The following is a 10000-nucleotide window of genomic DNA, read 5'->3' on the forward strand; positions in this document are numbered from 1 at the left end:
GGCACTGGCAGCAGGGTTGGTATCAGAGCTCTGCTGCTTCTAATGGCCATTTCCTTGTTGACTTACAGGGTAGGGTGACTCCATGTGCATGTGTGTGTGTATGTGTGTGTGTATGTGTGTGTGTGTGTGTGTGTGTGTGTGTGTGTGTGTGTGTGTGTGTGTGTGCATGTGTGCGTGCGTGCGTGCGTGCGTGCGTGTGTGTGTGTGTGGGCGGGGGGAGATAGAGAGAGAGAGAGAGAGAGAGAGAGAGAGAGATGGACAAAGTGGCCTGACCTGAGTAGCATGACTTGGCATGCATATGGCCAGACTGTTTACTTGAATCTTACAAGTAACGGGGACTGATTGTAGGATTAAAGTCAACAGCCTATGCATGCCAAGTCATGCCACTCAGGTCATGCCACTTTGTCCATCTCTCTCTCTCTCTCTCTCTCTCTCTCTCTCTCTCTGTCTCTCTCTCTCTGTCTGTCCTTTGGGTCAGGTGATCTTACGCAAATCAGTGAAAATGGGAGATGCAAATACTGTAGAGATGGAAATCAGCACGTCTATATAGGCCTCATTGCCAGTTTTGGCTGCAAACACACATACACACACACACAGTCGCACACGTACACACGTACACACACACACACACACACACACACACACACACACGCACCATCATCATCATCGGCGATCACTCGGTGTCGAGTATGATGGTCCTCCTGGGGGGGTCCTTGTTGTGGGTCCTCAGATGACTATGAAGGCCAATTCTGGAACCACATATTCTTGTGCAGTGTGGGCATGGGTGTGACTGTGAGGTGCTGGGGGTGGGATGTGGAACGGCCTCTGGACGAGAGAGAGAGAGAGAGAGAGAGAGAGAGAGAGAGAGAGAGAGAGAGAGAGAGAGAGAGAGAGAGAAGGAAATAAGACATGAACAAGTTATGGCCAGCATTATTGCTCTGTCTGTCTGTATTTGACTGTCTGTCTGTATCTCCCCAGGCTGTATTGTAAATTAGAATGAATCAATACTTTTTATTTTAACTCGACTCAGGCCACCTATATCTCACACTCACTCCACCTCACTCTCCAGTCACTGTCACTCCCTCGTTCTCTCTCTCTGTCCGTTCATCTTTCCTTCCCTTGGAGGAGGGAGGAAAGGATGAGACAGGTGAGACTCAACTGTTCTACAACCACATCTCTCTCTCCCTCCCTGCCTTCCTCTCTGTCTCTATCCTTCTCTTCATCACTCTCTATTTCTATTTCTTTCCTCTCTATCAGTGTTATTTTGTTCAGATTCTCTAGACTCTGCCTGTCCATCAGTTCTTCGCTCCTTCCCTCTGAAAAATCTCAAGTGTTAGCTTAGCTTCCATCTGGTGACATTTGCATGACTCGCAGAGCTACAAATGGCTAAATGAACACTGTGTGCTTCACATAGCGGTTGTCAACGCGCCACCGTTTATTTTCTCTGGAGTTGGAAAGCAGATTTCTTGGATCGCCAAAGATGTCTCTGACTGTGGCAGCCTCTAACCTTAGGAGTCCTTAGGAGGTCTAGTTCTCCCTGGACAGTAATTGGGTTTTGTTTTTGTCTTCCATATTAAATTCTTTCATGTAGAGCGGGTTCCTCCTCCTCTGCGCCCCTTAAAACCCCACTGGGCCTGCCCTCCCTCTGCACCCCCACAGCTGGATGCAGGCCAGGGATGACGGGCACGCGTGGACACACACACACACACACACACACACACACACACACACACACACACACACACACACACACACACACACACACAGGAAGCCCACCCCCCTTTCCTTGGTTCCTGTTTCTCAGCATGTATGCGTGTGCATGCGCGTGCGTGTGTGTGCTCTGTGTTTGTGTGTGGCGTCTCTAATGGCAGGGAACCCGACTGGTGTGGCTAGATCCCCCCCCCCCCCCCCTCCCATACATGAACACAGCCAAGTTGATTGGGTTCAGAGATGAAACAAATGGTATAAAATGGGGTTTGTGGCCATATCAAAGTCCTTGAAATGGTCCTTTTCCATTCCACAGTGCTGTCCATCTACAGTGCTGTAGATGGCTGACTGTAGTCCATAGACTGGCTTCAGTACTCTACTCTGTTCCTATTGTACCCGGTGTTCCGTAAAAACACTTCATGTATTGTTTGAATGCATGGTGTTTAGTACTATAGTAGTATAGTGAAATAACAACACTACTGCCAGCATATAGACATGCAGAACATTTACAATGTGCTTTAATAAAGCACATGGTGTGTAAAAGAGGATAAAATGACATCCAGTGGTTTCCCAATCACTTTTAAAAGTATTCATTAACTCTGAGAGTCTATAGGCTCAATGCAAACAGAATAACTCTTCCTACTTCCTTCACAGGTGTTACCGATGATACTAATTAAGGCTCTGTTCCATTTAGTGTACAGTGGTTCTCCAACTTTTTTATTTCAAGGACCCCCATAACTCTCTGAGAGTGTACAAATTTCTACACGCTCAGAGTTACATGCCTGTACACTAGGGCCATTTGGAATCCACCACTTAAGGACACTTCATTGAGGCCCACTGCAGGAGTAGCAGAGTTTCCAGTACGCCAACAACACTCACAATAGCAGCACCCTGACTGTTTGACCAGAATGGAACAGAGCCCTTCATTAGTATCATCAGTAACACCTGTAAAGGAAGTATAGGGAAGGGGCCCATGCAGGCCCCAAGTTCTTCCCAAAATGGCGTGTGTGCATAGAGCCCATTGTTAATTGGACCTGTATCCATTTGTATTGTCAGTGCACTGGGACAGATTTTCATCAGGCAGCAGTGATAAATACTATATAGCCTGCAGGTGTGCTATTCTAAAGCCTGGGTTATTAGATTCATTTTGGGCGGAGGCCCGTCCTCATTGTTGTTTCCATCTATAGGCTTATAACAATGGCACGTAACGGATACCTGTACATCTAGTCAGTAAAATGACATACAGTGTGTGTGTGTGTGTGTGTGTGTGCGTGCGTGCGTGTGTGTGTGTGTGTGTGTGTGTGTGTGTGTGTGTGTGTGTGTGTGTGTGTGTGTGTGTGTGTGTGTGTGTGTGTGTGTGTGTGTGTGTGTGTGTGTGTGTGTGTGTGTGTGTGTTATTAGTGTTTGACTGTGTGATGGACATCTGACACCTGACGATGGAGGCAAAACCAGTTCCCACCACCGCCATGTTGGTGTGTTTGTGTGTGAAAGTATATTTTACATGCGTATGACTGTGAGTCATGGTATATTAACCAATTTATCTGGGGACCCTCTGGCATGCACTCAAGGACCCCAAGATATATTTTAACAATTTTAAGAACCACTGGTATAACATAATAGTGCATGTATGTGGACATGCATATACTGGCAGTCAAACTAAATTATAACTCACACTCTTTCCTACACAGCCAATGCTTCACAGTCAAATCCTCAGTGTTAATGTATTTTTAAATAGAAGCACTGGGTGTGTGCTATCACACGATGCACACACAATGTGCTGATTAAGCAGCATCTAATAATGGACACCATCAAACTCTAACCAGTTCATCTATTGTAGGAAACAAACATGGGGGAGCATGCAGTTGGTAGAGCAAATCTCAAAATGGCTGCGCACATCAGAAATCCCTTCAAAAGAATACAAGAAATTACCTATCAATTCGGTCAGTGGTTCTCAAACTTTTTGGGCTTCATGCAGAGCAGGTTTCTGGCTGCATGTATGCCATTTACCCATCTACAGCATTTTGCTTCTAAAACAGCAAGATAAAATGATGCTATGAATTAATGATAAAGAAAGAGAAGGTCCGCACACTGTCTGAATGCTATTATTTTTTTTGGGAGCATCCAGCACCCGATGAAATGTACGCGTGCGTCCTATTCAATAGCAGTTGTGTGACCCCTAGGGGTGTACCGCATTTGAGAAACATCCTAGGTCATAATAGATAGCGGGTTATTTCTGTAAGAGATGACATCCTAGATAGGATGTTGAATGTCCACAATGAGTGTCAGTCATAATGCTGCATATCACTGACTGCTGACTCCCCTATTCATTCATTCTGCTTGTCAGGCTTCTCATATATGTAGCAGTCGCCATCCAGATAAAAATGCAAAGAATGACTGGTTACGACAACCACACTGACAATGTCTTCTTTGGCTTAATGTCCTTGTGTCTGCCTGCTAACCGTCTCCTTGTGACCTCACAATAGAAACCCACCACTGTCCCGCGGGCCCCTGTTGCAACGGTACACTGCCGGACACTGCTCACTGTGGCGAAGGGACAACGTGACACAAGGTCTCTCTCCGAATGAACAGTCAATAGAAGACTCACGGAAAGTCACTTGGGTTGAACAATCCTAACAATGCACTTGCAAAAAGAATAATGGGGAAGAAGGGAATGTACTGAAGGAGAGAAACATAGAGAATGAGATACATGAAAGACACAGAGATACACAGACAGCATGAGTTTGTTGATAGTATGATATTAGACATAATGTTGTTGGTTCATGGCACTTAACTCTGATCTTACACTTTATAATTCACTTTGGATAAAAGCATTAAATGCTGAAATTGTGAGTGCAGATGATGGGAGCTTGTATACGGCTTTCAAATTTCACCCACTTTTTTGTATACACCAGCACACCTGTGATGTGACAGTAAAGTTAACTCTGAAATCGAATAATGTCATGCTGCGTTCCATCTGCCTTCAATCAGCCAGAGTAACTCTTCCCCTCAAGGACATCACTGTGCTGGCATCACTGATGGCACCCAAGTGGTTGTCCTTCTACTGCTCCTGACTGATTGCACATCATGATCATAGAAAGGCCCTTTACACCTGATCCCATGGCACTCAACTCATCCAGAGGGTCCGATCATTCCTCTATACCACTGTACAACATCCAGAGGGTCCGATCATTCCTCTATACCACTGTACAACATCCAGAGGGTCCGATCATTCCTCTATACCACTGTACAACATCCAGAGGGTCTGATCATTCCTCTATACCAAACACTGTACAACATCCAGAGGGTCTGATCATTCCTCTATACAACATCCAGAGGGTCCGATCATTCCTCTATACCAAACACTGTACAACATCCAGAGGGTCCGATCATTCCTCTATACCAAACACTGTACAACATCCAGAGGGTCCGATCATTCCTCTATACCAAACTCCAAGTCTCAGTCCTCTTGACTCCTACAGTACCAGTACCATTAACCACCATAACATGACCTGTCTCCCCTTCTGCGTTCCCTCCACTCACTTCCGGTTGCTGCCTGCAGCATCCAATTCAAAATACGCTGGTGATGACCTATACAAGGCAATCAAGGCCAAGGCACACCCTTATCATCATCAGGACATAATACACCCCTACCCCTTCCCGGCGTCCCAAACACTTGGATCAGCTAACACAGGACGTCTGTCCCTCCCTTCCCCGCAACACCCATGGCCAACGCTGCAAGCGTCCTGTCTCCCCCCGCCAGTCAAGATGGCAGAGTCAAGGGCCCTGACCGTCAAACACATGTGTGATTCGTGTCAACGCCTGTCGCACGGGGGGGGGGGAGGAGGGGGGGGGGAGGAGGGGGAGGGGGGGGTCCCCTGTCCCGTCACATCAAGCGTTTACTGCCCAACTGTCCCAACTCGTCACCCGTTTGACGCAAGGGTGTGAGAATGCGTTCTCTCTCTCTTCCTTTCTCTTGCTCTGTCTGTGATTCTTTCTTCTCTTGACTCTTTGTCTCGTTCTATATACTCCAGGTCAACAATATTTCTGACTCTCCTGTTCTGTGATTCAAAGGCCCCTGATTTGCCCCCCCCCCCCGGCCAGGCTGAGAGGCACTTCTCTGTTCATTTAATTCTGTTTGCACTCTATTTCCACTCCTCTTCTTCTACCCTCCCCCCCCATATACAAACTAACTCCATCATAATTGTTTACACATTCTCATGATCTGTCACACTTATTTCTCTTGTATTTTATATTCTCACTTTCTTTTTAGTGCACTATAGCAGCAGCTCCTCTGAGGAGTGAGGACATGGAAACATTCTTTAAAAAGGAGACCCAGCTTCTAAAAATCTTTCCAACTTTTTATATGAACGTTTCTCCTCACAATCACATCCACAATATGGTTTTACACACATGGTTCCCGCCGAGGCTAAAATCTTGTCACCAAACTTCTCATATGTCATTGCAGCCGCTCTCCTCCCGCCAACCCCCTTCCCCCCCACCACACACACACACACACACACACACACACACACACACACACACCTCCTCCTCCTAGTACCAACATTAAATTCGACACCACACCCAACTCCAGCCCCAGCCGTGCACGTCTACGATAACCAGAGCAGAGAGCGCGCGTTTCTAACTTTATTTTAGGCTAAAAACCCCGTGTTGTCCCGTCGTAGAGCTTCTTGCACATCACTCCTTTCTCCATAATATCTTTTTCTCCCCCCCCCTCCCTCCCTCGCTTTTACGCGCACATCTGGACGGATCGAGACGCGCAGACTCGCATTTTCCCTCTCGCTTGAAAACTTGGTGAGTAGATTTTCGTTATACACCGCCTGAAACCATAGATAGCCTACACATCATTTTTATATTCATACATATTGCAATTCAAAACTAGGAATTAAGCAACGAAGTTAGAAATAGCTAGATCGTGTTTCGTAGCCATATATCTGTTTATATAGAGGTATAAGTCCTCTTGAACTAAGTAGCTAGGCTACTATAATAAACTCTTTATTTCTGCAGATTGGTTTAAGTTTTGGTTGGCAGGGTATAAGGGGCGTTGTCGGCCAGGCGTGTGACGGTGTGTGAATGTTGTGTGTGAACTTGTGTGTTATCATGTTTGCGTCCTGCAACTCTCCTGTCCTGCTGTGACTGAGTGATGCTATCACTATCACAAACGAGAGACATAATAAATTATCGTTATAGTAGTATAAATGATATCGAGCAGCAGTGTGCGCATCACGAGTGCTGCCCATGATGCGAGGCAGGTTAGTGAGGTTACACACAGCTCAGAGATCATGTGTGCGACATCGGGGCTCAAAATGAAAAAAGAGAGGTATGGAAAAGAAAGGTCGAGGCAGCGATGGGTGGAAAAAGTTTAAAGCGTCACAGAGAAGTTACGGTCAATCTAGACTAGATTGACCGTAACTTCTCAGCCTCATGTAAACTCATCACAGTGAGTATTAGATTATCTAGTACTCACTGTGATGAGTTTACATGAGGCTATAGGCTATGGATGGATGAACACAGACACAGTGACTGACGCCGTTTAATTCAGGTGAGGAAGAAGCTTGCTCTGTTTCTGATGTGTGGGTCACAGTGGGTGAGTGAGTGCAGAGAAGACGCTGACATGATGATCTGTGATATGAGTGAAACCTTTGCAGCAAGCACAGCAAAGGGTCGGACCACTTCAACATCAAGAGCTTATACTGTATATATACTGTGTTTGAGAAATAAACACACACACACACACACACACACACACACACACACACACACACACACACACACACACACACCTTCTCTTGCTGCCAAAATGCCTCCCAGTCATCTGTCTGTCTGCCTGCTACTGTTCCCTCTAAGAGCTCCCTCTTGTGTTTGGACTGGAGAGCGGTTCCATTAACTGTGTGCAGTGTGAGCGGACTACATGAAGACGTCTTCACACAGACTGCACACAGGGACAAATTAGTCTATGGGCCAGTGGGGCCGTGGCCCATGAGGGGCCCTTGGCTCTCAGAGGCCTTCGGGGGAAATTGGACCGTGAGGTACTAGGTTTGACACCCTGAAAAGGGCTCCCGGGGCCCTTCGTTGGCTGTTGATTTAGTTAAATTTAGGTTAAAAACTTGAAAAGATGATACAAACGCGGAAACAACACGATAATGTCGTGCGCACGCGTGGGCTATGGGGGCCCTGCCCGCCCAGGGGCCCTTGTGGGGGTTAATCCGTCCCTGACTGTACAGTGGTTATGAATACATCTTTACTTCAAGTCATTATGTTCAGTGACATTATGTCATTACATAGTGCTTGAAAATCCCACTAGCGTTCCTCCTCCGGAGCAACTGGTATGCTGAGGAAATTAAGAGGTTAACTCCACTGTGTCAGATGCAGGGCATGTTTTCACTGTCAGCAATAGAGGAGTGAGAGTGTGTGTGTGTGTGTGTGTGTGTGTGTGTGTGTGTGTGTGTGTGCCAGCACAGAGGTCAGTGTGATGCAAGGGCATAGCGTACCGTATATGCATGGTGCGCGCGCACACACACACACACACACACACACACACACACACACACACACACACACACACACACACACACACACACACACACACACACACACACACACACACACACACACACACACACACACACACACACACACACACACACACACACACACACACACAACCAATGACAAACATGCATGTGCAAATACACATGACGAGAGAGAGAGAGACAGACAGACAGTCGGTGGCTGGGTACACCCCCATTCTTTCATTATTGTGAAAGTTTTAACAAAAGTAATAAAAAAAAAACTTGGACCTCTGTCTGTCACAACTCAGTAGTTCAGGACACTGGCCATGATGGAACATGAGTTGGAAAGTGCAGATCGAGGAGAAACTCCACACTAAAGCATAGATTTGACAAGCACCACTTTAATTGGTCCACTTGTAGCTTGTAGATCAGCTTCAAGTAACCTAGCATTTAACATGCCTTTAACATGGTAAATCATATAGATCACATTTTTGTAGTCTCTTAAATTAGTAGTAAATATAAATACAAACTCAAAACAAATTGAGGCTCTACTGAAAGTTCCAAACTTTCAGTTTATCCCATCACATTAGCCCATTAAGGCCAGATTTTTAACCACATTTAGCAGTAAGCATAAAGTAGAACAAACAGTATAATTAGTTGAATAAACATAACAGACCATTGGCGTCTTTGGGGGTACCTTCAGCTTGCTTGTTTGTTTGTTGTGTGAGAGTCACCACCACCAGCCTTTAACAGGTGTTCAATCAGCCAAATGAGCACCAGCAGCCATCTTGCAGCTGATGCACTCTGGGAGATGTAGTTGTCTGAGGTCTGAGCCTGAGGTGTCTTGTAGCAGATCCATCCTTGGTCTATTTTTGTGTTGTTTGTGTTGATTCCAGTGAGTCCACCATGGTGACTTTCACTAGTGTCGTTGCACCCTGTTGTGTTGATATAATATTCTGCCCTATACTGTATATCAACCCAGCCCTGAGCACCATTCTACACATGCATTCTAAATCAGTACTTCTCAAACTTTTTCGTGATTCAAAATGATGCACTTCATGCACACTTTCACGACTTTTCAAAAACGTAAGAAAAATAGCAGATGTACAAGCTCGCAGCGCAAGCAGGGAGTTGTGCGCTGTGAGCTTGTATATCTGCTATTTTTGAGTGGTGCAACCACTCCGATACGAAGCTTTTGTGTGGCTGGACGTGTCCCTGTGTGACTGTTTTGCAGCCTAAAACACACACACTGTCATTTCTCGACCGTTTCGGACGCGGGGCGGCTCGCCAGAACCGGGCCGGCACCCTGGGCTCGTTCCTGTGCTGGGTCTGGAAGTTCCGGGGACCCCCTGGGGTTGACACAGATGCTTTCCCGGTCAGTTAATTGTTCATGAATACATTTCTATACATACATAAGAAGGAGCATCTGGGAATAATCATCTACAGTGTGTACAGGATACATGTACGTAAGGTATGCGATGGGGGGGTGTGTGTACTTTATGTGCACAGCATTTATGGGCATTGCTCGCATAATATGATACTCTGGTGTGTGGGTGCGTGATTGTGTATCGTGGTGGCGAATGCATTCTTTAAATGTGTATATAAAAATGCGTTCCTCATGTGTGTGTGTGTGTGTGTGTGTGTGTGTGTGTGTGTGTGAGGGGGGAGTGTTTGTGTGAGAGAGACTGTTGCGGTGGTGTGTGTTTGTAGGTGGGAGTACATTGTGTGAATGAAGTGCAGATGTGAGACACTGCAGGAAGCTG

At 46.2% G+C, this 10000-nt stretch overlaps 1 protein-coding gene across 1 annotated transcript in view; it reads left to right on the forward strand.

The window, feature by feature from the left end:
* Nucleotides 1-6260: 6260 nt before the first annotated feature.
* emp2 (epithelial membrane protein 2) overlaps nucleotides 6261-10000 on the forward strand; it is a 17941-nt gene continuing 14201 nt past the window's right edge. Inside the window, exon 1 of the mRNA XM_080775297.1 lies at nucleotides 6261-6519. The gene's annotated coding sequence lies outside the window, so the exon portion shown is untranslated. The remainder of the gene's footprint in view (nucleotides 6520-10000) is intronic.

The sequence above is a fragment of the Protomyctophum bolini genome, assembly GCF_963924005.1.
Source record: "Protomyctophum bolini genome assembly, chromosome: 11".
NCBI classification, from domain to species: domain Eukaryota; kingdom Metazoa; phylum Chordata; class Actinopteri; order Myctophiformes; family Myctophidae; genus Protomyctophum; species Protomyctophum bolini.